The sequence below is a fragment of the Rana temporaria genome, chromosome 4 (genome assembly GCF_905171775.1).
Source record: "Rana temporaria chromosome 4, aRanTem1.1, whole genome shotgun sequence".
In the NCBI taxonomy this organism is placed as follows: domain Eukaryota; kingdom Metazoa; phylum Chordata; class Amphibia; order Anura; family Ranidae; genus Rana; species Rana temporaria.
Window position 1 is genome coordinate 47,681,127 of NC_053492.1, and position 19,652 is coordinate 47,700,778.

At 46.4% G+C, this 19,652-nt stretch overlaps 1 protein-coding gene and 1 non-coding gene across 2 annotated transcripts in view; one reads left to right on the plus strand and one right to left on the minus strand.

Moving 5' to 3' along the window:
• LOC120935614 (fibrocystin-like) overlaps nt 1-19,652 on the plus strand; it is a 182,685-nt gene that overhangs the window by 67,867 nt on the left and 95,166 nt on the right. The gene's annotated exons all lie outside the window — the stretch shown is intronic.
• Nucleotides 12,176-12,258, minus strand: TRNAL-UAA. Its single transcript has one exon. It is a non-coding gene; the product is annotated as a tRNA-Leu (tRNA).

Consider the following 19,652-nt stretch of genomic DNA (forward strand, 5'->3'; position numbering starts at 1 on the left):
GGGCACTGATATGGCGGTGACCAGGACACTGGTATGGGGGTGTTTAGGACACTGATATGGGGGTGATCAGGGCACTGGTATAGTGGTGACCAGGACACTGCTATGGGGGTGATCAGGACACTGATATGGGTGTGATCAGGGCACTGGTATGGCAGTGACCAGGACAATAGTTTGGTGGTGATCAGTACACTCGTATGGGGTATGGTGGTGATAAGGGAACTTGTGTGGCATATGGCATTGATTAAGACACTGGTATGGGGTATGGCAGTAATACAAATACTTGTATGGGGTATGACGGTGATAAGGAAACTGTTGTGGCATAGGGCATTGATTAAGACACTGGTTTAAGGGTATGGCAGTCATAAGGATACTTGTATGGGGTATGACAGTGATAAGGAAACTGTTGTGGTGTAGGGCATTGATTAAGACACTGGTATGGGGTATGGCATTATCATGACACTAGGGTGGCGCTGATCAGTTCTGGCATCACTGAAATCAGGGACACTGGCTGGTGGCAATGGTCTGGTGACACTGACTGTAGTAGCTAGTGATAAGGTGAACTGTTCTGGCAGCACTGGTTGCACTGGGACAGGTATGACAGGTGAGTGGGTGCACTGTTTATACACACTATACCGGGGTCTAGTGATTAGAGACATTTTGGGCTGACTGGCACTGGTGTGTGTGTACATTGTGGGCCGGATTCAGAAACGAGATACGACGGCTCCTGATACGCCATCGTATCTCTGAGTGCGGGCCGTCGTATCTATGCGCCTGATTCAGAGAATCAGTTACGCATAGATATCCCTAAGATCCGACTGGTGTAAGTGTCTTACACCGTCGTATCTTAGGCTGCATAATCACGCTGGCCGCTAGTATTTACGCCGATTCAGAAACGTACGTCCGGCCGGCGCATTTTTTTAAGTCGTTTACGTTGGGCTTTTTTTGGCGTATAGTTACCCCTGCTATATGAGGCGTAGCTAATGTTAAATATGGCCGTCGTTCCCGCGCCGAGTTTTGAAAATTTTACGTTGTTTGCGTAAGTCGTTCGCGAATAGGGCTGGACGTCATTGGCACACTGCGATATTTTACGGACGGCAAAAAACGCGGGGTCAAGTAAAATTTAAATACAACACGCCCCCAACATCCCCATTTGAATTAGGCGCCCTTACGCCGCAACACATACGTTACGCCGCCGTAACTAAGGGCGCAAGTTCTTTCTGAATACAGAACTTGCGCCCAAAGTTACAGCGGAGTAACGTATCTGAGATACGTTACGCCGGAAGAAAGATGTGCTCATCTTTCTGAATCCGGCCCACAGTGTGCAGGCTGATAACACTCACATGCTGCTGAAATGCTTCTCTTTACTCTCACGGACGATCTCTGTGGGAGGAGAGAAAAAAAATCTTAATTTTACTTTCAATGCTTACAAATATGATCGCTGTGATTAAGGGAGACACAGCAATTACCGGGCACATGGACACGCAGATGTAACACCTACATTTATTTTTTTGGATCTGTTTTACTCAGTGGAGTGGTGATCTGTTTTTGTTAGTCTGGTCAGGTTTCCCAAAGCCGATGGAATATCCGATGGAAAAAGTCAGTCGGACTTTTTCCATCGAAAATTCAAATCGTGTGTACAGGCCATTAGGTTCAGAGTAAGAATCATTAACCACGACTCTCTGAATTCTGTCTTTAAACCAAACTTCTATCCATTTACAAACTGATATATCCAATCCTGTAGATCTTACCTTACACATGAGCCGTGTGTGAGGAACTGTATCGAACGCTTTTGCAAAATCCAAGTATACCACGTCCACAGCCATTCCTCTGTCCAGGGTTTTACTTACCTCTTCATAAAAGGAAATCAGGTTTGTCTGACAACGTCTGTCTTTCATGAATCCATGCTGTCTGTTGCTTAAAAAAAAAAAAAAAAATTCCAGCAAGAACTCATCCATGTGGTCTTTTATTAAAGTGGTTGTAAACCCTCCCCAATTTTTTCTGCTTTTTGATTGTTTGTTTACACATTGGCAGCGCTATGCATACTACATTGATCAATTACAAAAATGAGTCCCGCAAATACCTTTTTTTAAACAGAATTCCTTTCCTCCACTTCCGGGTACTAACAGCGCCATTCTTTCTCCTGTGTCTGGATTCATCTTCTGTCATCACTTCCGCCCTCACTGTGTCTCTGGTCGAAACCTCGCACATGCGCCGAACAGATGAGCCAGCTACTATGTTTGTGTACACTGTGTCTGCGGCCGCTGTCTTATGTCACTCCCCCTTGTGACGTCTTGTTCAGTCACACGGGGGAGTATCAGGAAGGGGATAAGGAACACAACAACGCGAGACTTCCCCTCTGTCGGACAGAGGGGAAGTTTGCTTAGTGACAATAGCAGAAACCATTACAATGAAATTCGGCAGAGTTTAGCTGCCGGTTTTGAGGCACAATAGTGCGCAAGCGTGGTGACGTCATCAGAAATAAAAAGACGATTTTAAAGCTAATGAGAGTGGTGAGTAAACTTTCACAGGCAGCGATCAGCTGTTTGTGTTATGGGCTACTTTTTAAGCTAATGATGTCTCCGAGGGTTTACAACCACTTTAATCTCTCCAGTAACTTCCCAGCTAGGGATGAGCTTCGAGTTCGAGTTCGACTCGAACATTGCCTGTTCGCCTGTTCGGCAAACAATGAACAATTTGGGGACCTGGGTCCTGTCCCAGGGGACATGTATCAATTCAAAAAAAGTTTTAAAAACGGCTGTTTTTTCGGGAGCAGTGAATTTAATAATGCTAAAAGTGAAACAATAAAAGTGAAATATTACTTTAAATTTCGTACCTAGGGGGGGGGGGTGTAAAGTTAGCATGTGAAATATCGCATGTTTCCCGTACTTAGAACTGTCACTGCACAAAGTGTCATTTCTGAAAGAAAAAAAGTCATTTAAAACCGGACTTGCGGCTATAATGAATTGTTGGCTCCCGGCAATTCAGAGAGGATTCATTCATAAAAAAAAAAAAAGCGTGGGGGTCCCCCCAAATTCAATTACCAGGCCCTTCAGGTCTGGTATGGATATTAAGGGGAACCCTGCCGTCAATTAAAAAAAAAATGATGTGGGGTCCCCCCCAAATATCCATTCCAGACCCTTTAGGTCTGGTGTGGATTTTAAGGGTAACTCCACCCTGATTTTTTTTTAAAATAGCGTGGAGTTCCCCCAAAAATCCACACCAGACCCCTTATCCGAGCACGTTAACCTGGCCGGCCGCAGAAAAGAGGGGGGACAGAGTGCGGCCCCCCCTCTCCTGAAACGTACCGAGCCACATGCCTTCAACATGGGGAGGATGTCCCCATGTTGATGGGGACAAGGGCCTCATCCCCACAACCCTTGCCCGGTGGTTGTGGGGGTCTGCGGGCGGGGGGCTTATTAGAATCTGGAAGATCATGGCCCCCCCTATGTGAATTGGTAATGGGTACATTGTACCCCTACCATTTCACGAAGCAAGTGTAAATAGTTGTAAAAAACACACACACACACCGTAGAAAACAGTCCTTTATTAATTAAAAAAAAAGAAAAAAAATCCAGCGGCGGTAATCTACTCGGTCCCGGCTCCCTGCTCCAACGTTGTCCTATCCAGCGACGGGTGATCTCCTCTCCGGTCCAGCGATGAGAAGACACAGCCCGGCGAATGACGCAGCTGGAGCTTTGACATTTCTTATATTTGTGAGGCGGGGCCACCGTAACGTGACCCCGCCCCCTCTGACGCAATGGGGGAAGGACTGGACTTCCCCAGTGATGTAGCAGAGGGTGCGTCAGAGGGGGACGAGGTCACGTGACGGTCACAAATATAAGAAATGTCAAAGCTCCAGCCGCGTCATTCGCAAGGCTGTGTCGGGTGGAGAGAGGAGGCCGGCGATGCTGCTCTGGATCCCGGACGATCTTCTCATCGCTGGACTGGAGAGGAGATCACCCGTCGCTGGATACAGACAACGTTGGAGCAGGGAGCCGCAACCGAGTGGATTACCACCGCTGGATTTTTTTTTATTAATAAAGGATTTTTTTCTGCGGTGTGTGTGTGTTTTTTACAACTATTTACACTTACTTTGTGAAATGGTAGGGATACATTGTACCCCATTACCAATTCACATAGGGGGGGGCAGGATTTGAGTGTCCCCTTTGTTAAACGGGTATTCCTGATTCTGATAAGCCCCCCGCCCGCAGACCCCCACAACCACCTGGCAAGGGTCCCCATGTTGAGGGCATGTGGCCTGGTACGGTTCAGGAGAGGGGGGGCGCACTCTTTCCCCCCTATTTTCTGCAGCCGGCCAGGTTAACGTGCTCGGATAAGGGATCTGGTGTGGATTTTGGGGGAAACTCCACGCCATTTTTTTTTTTAATTTGGGGTGGAGTTCCCCTTAAGATCCACACCAGACCTGAAGGGTCTGGAATGGATATTTGGGGGGAACCCCACGTCATTTTTTTTTAAATTGACGGCGGGGTTCCCTTTAATATCCATACCAGACCTGAAGGGCCTGGTAATTGAATTTGGGGAATTCTCTCTGAATTACCGGAGCCAACAATTCATTATTGCAGCAAGTCAGTTTTTAATGACTTTTTTTCCTTTCAGAAATGACACTTTGTGCAGGGACAGTTCTAAGTACAGCAAACATGCGCTATTTCACATGCTAACTTTACACCCCCCCTAGGTACGACATTTAAAGTACTATTTCACTTTTATTGTTTCACTTTTAGCATTATTAAATTCACTGCTCCCGAAAAAAAGGTAGTTTTTAAAAAAAAAATTTGCATTGATACATGTCCCCTGGGACAGGACCCAGGTCCCCAAACACTTTTTAGGACAATAACTTGCATATTAGCCTTTAAAATTAGCACTTTAGATTTCAAATGTTCGAGTCCCATAGACTTTAACGGGGTTCTAAAGTTCACACGAACATTTGGTGTGTTCGCAAGTTCTGATGCAAACTGAACAGGGGGGTGTTCGGCTCATCCCTATTCCCAGCTATAGAAGTTAAACTAACAGGTCTATAGTTACTTGGTAAAGACTTTGTTCCCTTTTTAAATATAGACACCAAATTGGCCCTGCACCAATCCAGTGGCACTATTCCTGTCATTATTGAGTCCCTAAAAATTAGATACAATGGCTTTGAAATGACAGAGCTCAATTCTTTTAGGACCTGTGTGGGGATGCCATCTAGTCCAGGTTCTTTATCCACCTTTATTCTGTCTAAACATTTCTGGACTATATGACTTTGGAGCCATTGTGGATCATTTGGGGTTGTGTCACTACCACCCCCATTATGGACATGAGCTCCCCCATGCTCCATTGTATACACAGAGCTGAAGAAAGTATTTAATAAATGTGCCTTCTCTTTGTCCCCAGTCACCCACTCTAGATTATTTTGTAAAGGGCCTACATGCTCAGACTTCACCTTTTTACTATTAATATATTTGAATAATTTTTTGGGGGTTGTCCTATTATCTTTTGCAATCTGTCATTCGTTTAATATTTTTGCATCCTTGAATTCCTTTTTACATATTCTGTTATATTCTTTGTAACATTTAAATGACACTAGTGTTCCTTCATTTTTATATTTTTTTATATATGAGCCCCTCAGGCTTGGGATGGGTACAGGTCCTCGATGTCCACCTGCTGTGAGTGCTGGCTTGGGAGGGAGATTGTCCTGGTTCCTACCATCACTGAGTATTGAATAAAATCTCCCTTTAGCCGCACAACAAAACAGTCCCATGAATCTTAAATGTATGGTAACTGCAGCCTGGGCTCCAACCAGGCCAGGCATGGCCTGGTTGGAGCCCAGGCTGGGGTTGCCATACATTTAAGATTAATGGGATCATTTTGATTTTGCGACTGATAGGAGATTTTCTTCAATACTGGAAAGAAGTTTCTCGTCCTCAATCTAGTAGTTGGGGAACTGAGCCTGCTGTGATAATGAGCACCTCCAGCTGCCCGAGGGGCAGGGCCGATCCTCTCTATAGGCTCACTATGCAAGCCGCTTAGGGCCCCGCAAAGCTTCAAAGGGCCCCCCAAATTACTAGAGGCCCCGCCTGGTGAGAAGTAATTTTCGCCCCCTCACCCCGCTTCTAAACTCGCTGGCTGAGTCATTTCCAACAGCAGAACACCCCCTCCCCCCGCTTCTCAAGTTTCTTTAATGTGACATGTCACTGTCGTCAGCGCCCCCTGCTTCTCATTTTTAATGTGCCATGTCATTTTGCTTAGGGCCCCAGGGAGGTCAGGATCGCCACTGCCGAGAGGTTTATCATCACCTTCTGGGAGGTCAGAACCAGTATGATTATTGTAAACAATGCTTGAATTTGGGAGCATTGCTACTATCAGGCTACGACTTCTCAATGTATGGGTTACCATGGCCTTCAGAATAGGGTTGCCACCTATCCGGGATTCACCCGAACAGATCGGGTTTGGAATCATGTGTCCAGGTTTCAAACTGTCCGAAACCCAGACACATTATTTCAGACTATGATTTTCCAGCAGGGTTGCTGGCTGCAGCTGTCTAAGCCAAGAGTGTCTGTTACACTCTCTTTCACACTGCCCAAAGCCCCCATACACACACAGACAGGAGAAGGGAGAGGGCTCTGTGTGTGGGCAGACCCCTCTGTGTCTGCCCACACTCCAATCCCTAGCATTGTGCCTCAGAAAAGGAAATTGGGGGGGGAAAGTTCAGCAGCCTCAGATTCATCTGGATGAGAGGTGCTGACTGCCGAGGGGTGAGTGAGCTCACCATCCATCCCTGCCTGTAACTGAAGTCTCCCCCTTCTCTCTCCTGTCTCTGAGTGGGTACACTAAGGTAAATCAGAGTTCTCAGAGCACCCCTTACATCAGAAGCCAAAGTATTCCTCCTTACATCAGAGTCATCTCCGTGCATCAGAGTTCTCAGTGTCCCCCCTTAAATCAGGGTTCCCAGAGCATCCCTTATGTTAAAGTCTCCAGAGTTCTCCCTTACATCAGAGTCTGCAGAGTCCCCCCCTTACAGTGAAAGGGAACTCTGTGAGTTAAGATTTAAAAGAGGAACTCTGTGAGTTCAGATGTAAAAGGAGAACATTGCGGATTCAGATGTAAAAGCGGAACTCTGTGGATTCAGATGTAAAAGGGGAACTCTGCGGATTCAGATGTAAAAGGGGAACTCTGCGAGTTCAGATGTAAAAGGGGAACTCTGCGAGTTCAGATGTAAAAGGGAAACTCTGTGGGTTCAGATGTAAAAGGGGAACTCTGCGAGTTCAGATGTAAAAGGGGAACTCTGCGAGTTCAGATGTAAAAGGGAAACTCTGTGGGTTCAGATGTAAAAGTGGAACTGTGCAGATTCAGATGTAAAAGGTGAACTCTGCGAGTTCAGATGTAAAAGGGAAACTCTGCGAGTTCAGATGTAAAAGTGGAACTGTGCGGATTCAGATGTAAAAGGGAAACTCTGCGAGTTCAGATGTAAAAGGGGAACTCTGCGAGTTCAGATGTAAAAGGGGAACTCTGCGGATTCAGATGTAAAAGGGAAACTCTGCGAGTTCAGATGTAAAAGGGGAACTCTGCGAGTTCAGATGTAAAAGGGAAACTCTGCGAGTTCAGATGTAAAAGCGGAACTCTGTAAGTTCAGATGTAAAAGGGGAACTCTGCGAGTTCAGATGTAAAAGGGGAACTCTGCGAGTTCAGATGTAAAAGGGGAACTCTGCGGATTCAGATGTAAAAGGGGTACTCTGTGCACTCTGATGTAAAGGGAGACATTCGTGATTAACTTCTTATGATTAGAAATGTTTTTTAATTGCAAAAAATATGTATAGTTTATACCATTAAAAAAATTGCTGTGTGCCGCTAAAGTGTTCGGGTTTGACTTGAAGAAAAGGTGGCAGCCCTACCTCAGAGTACCTACCTCGTGTGGGAAGTAGGCAGTCAAACATGCTGAAATTAATAGGTCAACAGCCTACGGAATGCAGATATTACCGCGGCGGATGATGGATTGTAATCTCCTCTCTGGTAGAGTCTGGGCTAAACAGTGAAGTACTATGAAATATGTTGACACTGTAAACATAAATTAAATAAATCATCAGCGCGGTAGGCAATACCTTGTTTTTTATATTATTTTATATGACAAACCGGTACATTTTATGGTAAGTATCTAAAAATCTACACAAGATGGAAAAAATCTCTCTTTTTTTTTTAATGATAAGTGATGCGTCTACCTACCTAATTGCTTCTTTATTAGGAAACTTGCTTGTTTCCCTGAGCAAAATGTAATTAACTTTTGTTTATCCCTGTATCTTTCTTATTTGCCCTCAAGGACGTAATTATTTTCATTGTTGTACAAAGATGGTGGCCGAACATTAGGAATAATTAGAGCAGATGGCAAAAAAAGAAAGAAAGAAAAAATCCTTGCATTATTTTGTTATAAAAGTAAAAAGATTTCTCCCCCGACTGTACAAATGGGCAAAACATGGGATTTTCAAGGGTTACAGAGAATTTGCCCCCAATAGTTGATGAGGAAAAAGAAATGTTTGTAGTGACAGGTCTCTAATATGGGGAAATGTACTCTACATTCCATCACGCGGAATGTTAACCTTGTCATACCGCTGGCCGGGAACAGAAACACTTGCTTTTTGTTTGATGGTTAAATGGCAATCTGTCAACTTGGAAAGTGCGAGCTTTGCGAGTGTCAGTGCAGCGGGCTCCATTTTCCAAGGTTCATGTCTAACAGTCATAAAAAAAATAAGACGAAGGATCAATCTTTTCTGCTGTACCCCATCTTATATCACTGGACTTCTGGAATAAGGGGGAGAGAAAACAAGTCTAATACAGTTGAACCTCAGATTACGAGCATAATCTGTTACATAGTTACATAGTTAGTCAGGTTGAAAAAAGACACAAGTCCATCCAGTTCAACCACAAAAAATAAAAAAAACAAAATAAAAAACACAGTAAAATCCCATACACCCAACTCCATACCCACAGTTGATCCAGAGGAAGGCAAAAAACCCCAGCGGAGCATGATCCAATTTGCTACAGCAGGGGAAAAAATTCCTTCCTGATCTCCCGAGAGGCAATCGGATTTACCCTGGATCAACTTTACCAACAAATCTTAGTACTCAGTTATATTCTGTACATTTAGGAAAGTATCCAGGCCTTTCTTAAAACAATCTACTGATCTGGCCAGAACCACCTCTGGAGGGAGTCTGTTCCACATTTTCACAGCTCTTACTGTGAAAAAACCTTTCTGTATTTGGAGGTGAAATCTCTTTTCCTCTAGACGTAAAGAGTGCCCCCTTGTCCTCAGTGTTGACCGTAAAGTGAATAACTCAACACCAAGTCCACTGTATGGACCTCTTATATATTTGTACATGTTGATCATATCCCCCCTTATTCTCCTCTTCTCAAGAGTGAATAAATTCAGTTCCTCTAATCTTTCCTCATAGCTGAGCTCCTCCATGCCTCCTGTTCCAGGAGTATGTTCGTAAGTATGTGCATATCAAAGCGAGTTTTCCCATTGAAGTCAATGGAAACGAAAATAATTTGTTTCGCATTGACTTCAATGGGATGCAATACTGAATGCGGCCAGAGGTGGGGGGGGTGCCAGAGAGCGCCAAAAACGGCCGAAAAAGCCAGAAGACACTTCGGGGTAGATTCAGGCACCTCCAGATACGCCGCCGTAATTTCAAATCTGCGTCGGCGTTTCGTTACGCCGATTCTAAAAGGCAGTTACGCTGAAAAAATAGGCTTCCTCCACCGACGTAACTTGATTGCGGCGGCATAGAATTGTGTGCATATATCACTTTGGCCGCTAGGGGCGCTTCCGTTGTTGTTGGCGTAGAATATGCTAATTTCCTAGATACGCCGATTCACAAACGTACGTGCGCCCGGCGTTCGTTTTTTACGTCGTTTGCGTTAAGGCTTTTTTCGGCGTAAGGCTGCTCCTGCTATTAGGAGGCGCAGCAAATGTTAAGTTTGGACGTCGTTCTCGCTTCGAAATTTGAATTATTTACGTCGTTTGCGTAAGTCGTTCGCGAATAGGGCTGGACGTAATTTACATTCACGTCGAAACCAATACGTCGTTACGCCGTACTTGGAAGCAATGCACACTGGGATATGTACACGGACGGTGCATGCGCCGTTCGTAAATCACGTCAATCACGTCAGGTCATCACATATTACCATAAAACACGCCCCCCTTCCCCATTTGAATTACGCCGGCCCCATTTACGCTACGCCGCCGCAAATTACGGAGCAAGTGTTTCGTGAATACTGCACTTGCTCCTGTAAGTTGCGGAGGCGTAGCGTAAATACACTACGCTGCGCCGCCGTAAATTATAGCGTAGACTACCTGAATCTACCCCACCCCCTCTTTTCCTGCGCCCTCGTACCTCAGGCCAAATGAGGTACTGCAGGCCAATGTCCGGCTTTTCTCGGCTAATGCGCCCCTGTACCTCAGGCCAAATGAGGTACTGCAGGCCTATTTAGCTTGAATTCTGCTAGTCAAGTTGATCGCAAATCAAAACACTCTCAAACCAAGTTACTAAACCGAGTTTCCACTGTAGATTGAAATTATAGTATCAGGGCTGCTGTTATAAATCACAGCCTACCTGACAGGCCCTTTACCTGGCCAAAAGTGACTGAGGACATAGATTTACCAGTCTCCTTCTCTGTAGCCTCAGCTGCAAAGATGAATGAATAGAGAGCACTCCTAGGCTTCCTGCTCATTCACAAACTGAAGCATAGTAAACATTTACTATGCTTCAGCGATGAATGGACATAGGTGTGATTGGTACTAATCTCTCACTGGGTTCATTCAGGAATGGAAGTGGCCAGTAAATTACATATTTACTGGCCCCTTCCCCCGCTCCCCATCCTGAAACATCCCCCTGTGTGCGCACACCAGCTGCCGGCAGGAGAGGAGGGGCAGAAGATGGAAGGGGTGAATGTGTTAGAACCAATCCACATGCAGTGCAGTGGGTGGGAGAAAGAAGAGGAAATGCTGGCAGCACTGCAAGGAGAGGCAGAAGAGGATCAGTGTCTGCGATAAGCCAGTACAGCTGGACCTTCTGCTCAGCAGGTGCACAGGCCCCCCTTTTGAACTGATGGGGCCCTGGCCCAGTACAGGAGGGCTAGCTGTACTGCTTTACCAGTGGCCCTGTATAGTATCACTAACAATGGATGACTAGATAGATAGATAGATAGATAGATAGATAGATAGATAGATAGATAGATAGATAGATAGATAGATAGATAGATAGATAGGTAGAAAAAGGTAGATAGATAGAATGAAGATTTCAAAAGATTTTAAATACATAAAATAATATTTAAATGTAGCGGGACCCTCATAGGGGCTGCTGGTGATTGTGATCTGTCTCTCGCCCTGCACAGCCAGGCACACACATTTCCAGCCATACAGAGGTCAAGAAATAGTTATTGTACTTGTTTTTTGTTGTTTTAATTGAGGGGATTTAACTTGGATGGGGATAGGGTACTTATGGGATGCTTGTAGAGCTATAACTCCCAGGACCAGCTAGCACTGAATTGCAGGCCTAACACCAGCTCAGCCAGGCCCACAGCAATGCCCTTTGCAGGCAGGGATCGCAGACCCCTATGGTGTAGCAAAATATGGCAGTCTTAGTGCTAGTTGTCCCACATGGCTACTGACTCCAGCTAGCAAGGTTTAGGAGATATTTACAATAAAGCCGTGCGCCAATGTCTATGGCACATGCCGTGACTGGTGGCTCCTGCACGCATGCGGGGGAGTGACGCCACGCGACTCAGGCCAGTCACAGAGTTCGCAGCCCCGGAAGGAAGAGGGGTGAAGATGCACACTCGCTGCCAGTGGGGACAGCGGTGACATCGCAGGCTTCGGTTTCAGGTAAGTGACACATAATGGGCTACTATGCATTTCATAGTAGCCCATTATGCTTTACCTTTGCAGGGAAATAAAGAGGAAGTCAAACCCACCAGGGTTTACTTCCTCTTTAAGCAGCCATCTTTTTGCTAGCTATGTTGTTGGATGGCCGGTCTCGTAGCTAGGCTTACAAAGCATAAAGGAACATGGTACAAAGTACTACATGGAATTTGTCCACTGGGGGATGGAAAGCTGAAAAAAGCGAGTTTTCTTGAATTCATCCCTTCCTCAATAAATTAAATGGAATTCTAACAATAAAGACCATACCAGGAGTGGGGTTCGAACCCACGAGGATATACATCCATTGGATCTTAAGTCCAACGCCTTAACCACTCGGCCATCCTGGTGTTGCCATACAGATGTCATTTACCAGTGTAGTGGTACATACAAGTTTTCCAGTATCTCCAAGTACTTTTACCCCCTATACTGTAGGTAGACTGATGCCGCGTACACACGATCGGAAATTCCGACAAGAAAACCGATGAAATGTTGGCTCAAACTTGTGTTGCATACACACGGTCACACACATCTTGTCGGAAATTCCGACCGTCAAGAATGCGGTGACGTAGTTCAATAGGCAGTTTGGCTCTTCTGCTTGATTCTGAGCATGCATGTTTTTTTTGTGCATCGGAATTGCCTACAGACGAGCAGATTTTCCGATAGGAACTTTTTCCGTCGGAAAAATAGAGAACCTACTCTCAATCTTTTGTTGGCGGAAATTTCCTACAGCAAAAGTCTCATGGAGTATACACACGGTCGGAATGTCCGACCAAAAGCTCACATTGGACTTTTCTTGTCGGAATTTCCGATCGTGTGTACGCGGCATTACAGCTCCCACAGCTAAACAATAGTAAGATTTAGTAATCATCTCATGTGTATAGGTAATGGAGTGTAATACAAAAGCTAACAGGTAGCTTTTTTCATGGCATGTCTTTTCTTCCATAAATACTTCTTCCCTGCCAGCTAGCTTTTTTTTTTTCTAATTATACTTAGAACAAGCTAATTGTACAATCCAGACATGCCACGAGGGCAAGGATACAGTAACCATAGCTCCCATCTGTCCCTGATTTCAAGAGACTGTTCCTGATTTGGAACAATGGGCCTGATTTACCAAGCCTTTACTCCATGACTCATGGAGTAAAAGCAGGAGTAGCAGCCGTTTGGCCATTTACTAAAGAAATACGCTGCTAGTGCAGTGTATTTCCCTAGTTACTAATGTGCTCCGTGCGCCCAGGAGAGGGTGCATTGTGCACCAGTACAGACCTGGCGCACGGCACATTAAACTGTAAATTGCGGGGGTTTGGGCGGGAGTTTATTAGGGGGGGAGGTGGGGGGATGCAGGGGAAGTGAAGTGACATGTGTTTTAAAGTGTTTGGCGGGCCGAATTGAAAGGGAAAGTGTTTTTTGAAAACAGATCCCCGTACGCTTGCACAGTGCGCCTGAACCTCGGGAGGTTCATTTGCATACTGGGCATGCGCAGAGAGAAAAGTCAGGGATTCCCGTGCGCCTTGTCAGTACGCCGTGAAAATCTTGGTAAATACCAAGCGGCGTACCCGTGATTGCGCTGCGTGACGCGGCGCACGGGAATCTCCGAGCTGTTTTCAGCCCTGAAGGGGAACTCGGCGCCAAATTTCAAACTTGAAATCGGCGCGGGTCCCCCTCCAGGGCTACATTAGGCTCTTAGGCTTGGTCCTGAACGTGAGGGGTAAACCCGCGCCGATTCGGCGCGGGGGTCCCCCCCAGATCCAAACCAAGCCCTCATTCCAAGCATGCAGTCTGGCCCGGACAGGAATGGGGGCGGGGACGAGCGAGCGCCCCCCCCCCCCTCCTGAGCCGTACCAGACCGCATGCCCTCAACATGGGGGAGTGTGCGCTGTGGGGGAGGGGGGCACTGCCCCCCCACCCCACAGCACTCTTGCCCCCATGTTGATAGGGACAAGAGCCTCTTCCCGACAACCCTTGCCATTGGTTGTCGGGGTATGCAGGCGGGGCTAATCGGAATCTGCGAGCTCCCTTTAATAAGGGGGCCCCCAGATTCCGGCCCCCCACCCAATGTGAATGAGTATGGGGTACATCGTACCTCTACCCATTCACATGGGGGAAAATGTAAAGTAAAAAACACACCACACAGAATAAAATATTTTATTAATCTGCTCCGGAGCCCCCCCTTTCTTCTTTAGCTCTCTTAGAAGGGGGGGTTTCTTCTCTCCCGATCTTCCGCCGGGACCCTGGGCTTTGGTGATTTCTGCCGGGGGAGGGCGCCATCCCTCGGTCCTCTCCGGAGCCTTCCGCCGGATGCCCCCACCCCATTTAAGCTCTTTTTCATTAGGGAGGGGCATCCGGACTTCGGGGTCTTCTGCCGGGGGATGGCTCCTATCCCCCGGTCTTTCCGGTGCCTTCCGCCAGGGTTCCGGTCTTCCTGGTCTTCTGCCGGGGGTGCGCCAACTCCCCGGTCTTTTCTCTTCTGTCTTCTCTGCTCCCTCTTCTGCCTGGCTCCCCCGCGGAGCCAGGGCTTTCTTCCGTCTTCTCTCTTCCTTCTTCTGCCTGTCTCCTCCGCGGAGCACAGGGCTTGTCTCCGCTGTCTTCTTGCTTCTCTTCCATTGGATGTTGACACGACGAGGTCCGGCGCTGGAATGCCGTCTGAGCAGTGGGCATGGACTTATATAGGGCAATGCCACCATGTGACCTCAACCCATGTGACATCACATTCCCATCATGCCCAGGGAATGTGATGTCACATGGGTTGAGGTCACATGGTGGCATTACCCTATATAAGTCCATGCCCGCCGCTGACACGGCATGTCAGCGCGGAACCTCGTCGTGTCAACATCGAATGGAAGAGAAGGAAGAAGACAGCGGAGACAAGCCCTGGGCTCCAGGAGGAGACAGGCAGAAGAAGGAAGAGAGAAGAAAGAAGATGGAAGAAAGCCCTGGCTCCGCGGGGGAGCCAGGCAGAAGAGGGAGCAGAGAAGACAGAAGAGAAAAGACCGGGGAGTTGGCGCACCCCCGGCAGAAGACCAGGAAGACCGGAACCCTGGCGGAAGGCACCGGAAAGACCGGGGGATAGGCGCCATCCCCCGGCAGAAGACCCCGAAGTCCGGATGCCCCTCCCTAATGAAAAAGAGCTTAAATGGGGTGGGGGCATCCGGCGGAAGGCTCCGGAGAGGACCGAGGGATGGCGCCCTCCCCCGGCAGAAATCACCGAAGCCCAGGGTCCCGGCGGAAGATCGGGAGAGAAGAAACCCCCCCTTCTAAGAGAGCTAAAGAAGAAAGGGGGGGCTCCGGAGCAGATTAATAAAATATTTGATTCTGTGTGGTGTTTTTTTTACTTTACATTTCCCCCATGTGAATGGGTAGAGGTACGATGTACCCCATACTCATTCACATAGGGTGGGGGGCCGGAATCTGGGGACCCCTTTATTAAAGGGGTCTCTCAGATTCTGATAAGCTCTCCGCCCGCATACCCCGACAACCAACGGCCAGGGTTGCGGGAAGAGGCTCTTGTCCCTATCGACATGGGGGCAAGAGTGCTTTGGGGTGGGGGGGCAGTGCCCCCCTCCCCCACAGCACACACTCCCCCATGTTGAGGGCATGTGGTCTGGTATGGCTCAGGAGGGAGGGGGGCGCTCGCTCGTCCCCACCCCCATTCCTGTCTGACCAGACTGCGTGCCTGGGATAAGTGCTTGGTTTGGATCTTGGGGGTGACCCCCACGCTATTTTTTTTTGCGCGGGTTTAACCCCTTATGTTCCAGACCAAGCCTAAGAGCCTGGTATGCACCTGGAGGGAACCCACCTTATTTTTTTTGGGGGGGGTCTGGAGTTCCCCTTCATGAATAGCGATCTGTCATTTACACATGTCAGTCCCCCCCCCCTACAGTTAGAACACACCCAGGGAACATATTTAACCCCTCCCTCGCACCTAGTGTTAACCCCTTCCCTGCCAGTGGCATTTTTTGAGTAAGCAATGCATTTTTTACAGCACTGATCGCTAGAAAAATGCCAATGGTTCCAAAAAAGTGTTCGATGTGTCCGCCATAATGTCGCAGTACCGATAAAAATCGCTGATCGCCCCAATAACTAGTTAAAACAACAAAAAAAAAAATTTGTAGACGCTATAACTTTTGCAAAAACCAAACACTAAACGCTATTTGCGATTTTTTGGAACCAAAAAGATGTAGAATACGTATCGGCCTAAACTGAGGGGTTTTTTAGTTTTTTCAATATATATTTTTGGGGATATTTATTATAGCAAAAAGTAAAACTAATTTTTACATATGTGGGCGGGACTTACGCAAGTCCCGCCCACATATATAAACATCGTTCAAACCACACATGTGAGGTATTGACGCGTGCGTTAGAGCGAGAGCAATACTTTTACCACTAGACCTTCTTTGTAACTATAAACTGGTAACCTGGAAAAAAAAGAAAAAGGTTGCCTATGGGGATATTCACGGAATTCATTTTGGCCCCATTGCAGGAGTGTTTCCAATAGTAAAGCGTGACATGTAAGCTATCTATTTACTCAGTGTAACATCATCTTTCACATTATCCCCAAAAATTGGGCTCACTTTTGTGTTTTGTTAATTTTTAACCACTTGAGCCCGGACCATATTTCTGGTCAATGACCGGGCAAGTTTTTGTGATTCGGCACGGCGTCGCTTTAACTGACAATTGCGCAGTCGTGCGACGTGGCTCCCAAACAAAATTGGCAACCTTTTTTTTCACACAAATAGATTATTAAATGTGCGTGTTTACTTCTGTCTTTAACACCTCCCCTTCAGGCTGGAAAGCATCAGATCAGGGGAAACCAAAAAAAAAAAGCTCTCATTCCATTGCAGCTTGGTTCCTACATGTGTGATGAACTGAGCATGCTCAAACACTTAGAAAAAAAATATCCTTTCTTTTTAAAAGGTGAAAAACACTCATTGGATGCTCATAGAGCGTGGTTTGGATTAATTGCAGGTGTGCCCAATTACAAGCTCACCCAAACTAGAGACTGCAATTTGGTCATGTGATTTCAATTGCTTCATTACTAGCACTGTTATAAAAAGCTTGGATCGATCAGTCCTCAGCTGCCCTCAGAAGGGGCAGGCTGGCAGAAATGCTGTTGCTAAACACAAATGTGGTTTGTTGCATGGGTTTTGTTTTATTTTGCCAATGGTTTTGGTTTATTTTTAAATGATGTTCACTTTGATGTATTTGTCTATGTGGCCTTATTTTATGAAAAATGTGTAAAGCTATGGTTATTTAGAATTTTGAAATGTATTTTTGTTTGTTTGTCTTTTTTTGCTTTCCTTGTTTTGTTGACCAATAAAAATTACTTTAAAATTGTTAAGTTTGTCTTTTGTTACTTTTTCATGCTACATATGTTGACAGCTGCAGCTGAACTAGGTTTGGGCCTAACAAATTATGTGTGATTTTTGTCTAAGCTTCTTTCCTGGTGTGTAATCATGAAATGTTTGCCATGTTTATTCTCCCTGACTTTAAAGACAAAAACTGGTAAGTATTTTATTTATTCTGCAGTGGTCCTCAGCCCTCAAGTACCCCCGACAGGACATGTTTTGGGGATTTCTCTTATCAAGAATTGCTGTCCAGACTGTATTTTAAAGCACATGTGCAAGATGAAGGAAAACCTGCAAACATGGCCTGTGGGGGGGGGGGGGGGGTTTGCTATTGGTGGACAGGCTTGACGTGCTGATTTACAGCACTGTGCTTAAATCTAGCGCAAGGCAATCCTATTCAAATTGTGGGTGTTTGAGGGAAGCCAAGTGAGTGTTAGAACCCCTGCTTTGTGTTTTTTTTATTTTTGTTGAGCTTTGTGTCCCTTTTCTTAAAATTGGCTTCACTTCCTGTCACACAGCTGAACAGGAAGTGAGGTTAAAATCCTACCAGTGTCATTTCTTGGGGACACAGGTCAATCTAACTAGTGTCCCCATTAAGCAAATTGCACTCCAGCACTGCTGTGTACACCCCAAATCATGGGTCTTCAAACTACGGCCCTCCAGTTGTTCAGGAACTACAATTCCCATCATGCCTAGTCATGTCTGTGAATGTCGGTGCATTACAAGGCCTCATGGGATGTGTAGTTCTAAAACAGCTGGAGGGCCGTAGTTTGAGGATCCCTGCCCCAAATGATTATTTAGTTTGGGGTTTAGTAAAGGCAAAGCCACTCTGCAGTACAAGCATAGTTGCTGAAAATCAGAGAGGAAGCACTGATGGTTTTAACATCCAATCCTGTAGAAGCAAAGTTGTTTTATTTTCTTCCTTGCTTTGCACTTGTAGTGCAAAGTGGATTTGCCTTTAGTCAATGGACCCCAAAGTCCAAGATCCCTAATAATTTGGGGTGTACACAGCAAAATGCTAGAGTGCAATTTACATAATGGGAAACTATTTAGCTTGATCTCTGTGTCCCCAAGAAAAGATATTAGTAAGGTTTTACCCTCACTTCCTGTTTGGCTATGTGACAGGAAGTGAATGAATTAGAAAGGGTGAAGACACCTCACAAATGTTGTCACTATCAGGGGTGCAGACATCCCCAAAAAATGAGCAGATAATACTTATTTGCAAATTAATAATTTTTTAGTTAACATTGGGTGGGGTGCTCTAACGCACACATTCCTACATATTAGCAACGCTCTATCCTGGCCTATTGGCATGGTTATATTTTTTGGGGCTCTCAATAAAACTCTATGAAATTTGTGCTTAAACTAGAACCAGGGGCGGACTGACAACTCATGTGGCCCCTGGGCAATAGAAGATTATGGGGCCCCTCTGGCTTACAGATGACCACCACGCCAGGAGGTAGTGCAGAGGCGGGCAGCTAAAATCTTGGGATATTCACATTAAAAGCATGTCATTTTCGGACATATCAGGGACAGATCTAAAAAAAACACAGATTTTTACATACTGTCCCTGGTTTTACTGAGCCTGGCAACCCGGATGGGGCCCCCTAGTGGCATGGGGCCCTTGGGCAGTGCCCGAGTGACTCAATGGTCAGTCCGCCCCTGACAAGAACTATAATCAACAAGTTTTATTTTCTTTAATTTTGGATAGAGTGAGGGAGTGTTATAGGCCCTGTCAGTTTATTTTGTATTATCTGTGTCCAATTGGGGAGATTTGCCTTCACTTCCTGCCCCATAGCCAAACAGGAAGTGAGAGAAAAACTATGCAAATTAACCACTTCCCGCCCAGCCTATGGCCGATTTACGTCCGGGAAGTGGTTACACAATCCTGACAGGACGTCCTGCAGGATTTCATGCCGCACGCGCCTGTGGGGGCACGCAGTGCGGCGATCGGTGATGCGGGGTGTCAGTCTGACACCCTGCATCTCCGATCTCGGTAAAGAGTCTCTCACGGAGACTCTTTACCACGTGATCAGCCGTGTCCAATCACGGCTGATCACGATGTAAACAGGAAGAGCCATCGATGGCTCTTCCTCACTCGCGTCTGACAGACGCGAGTATAGGAGAGCCGATCGGCGGCTCTCCTGACAGGGGGCGTTCGCGCTGATTGTTTATCAGCGCAGCCCCCCCTCGGATCACCACACTGGACCACCAGGGATGCCCACCCTGGACCACCAGGGTGTGCAAAAACAAAAAAAATATAGAACAAAAAAACAAAAAGCAATAAAAAATAAGAAAAAAGATGCAAATCAGTGCCCACAAATGGGCACTGACTGGGAAAATCAGTGCCACCCCACAGTGTCCATCAGTGCCACCCCACAGTGCCCATCCATGCACAG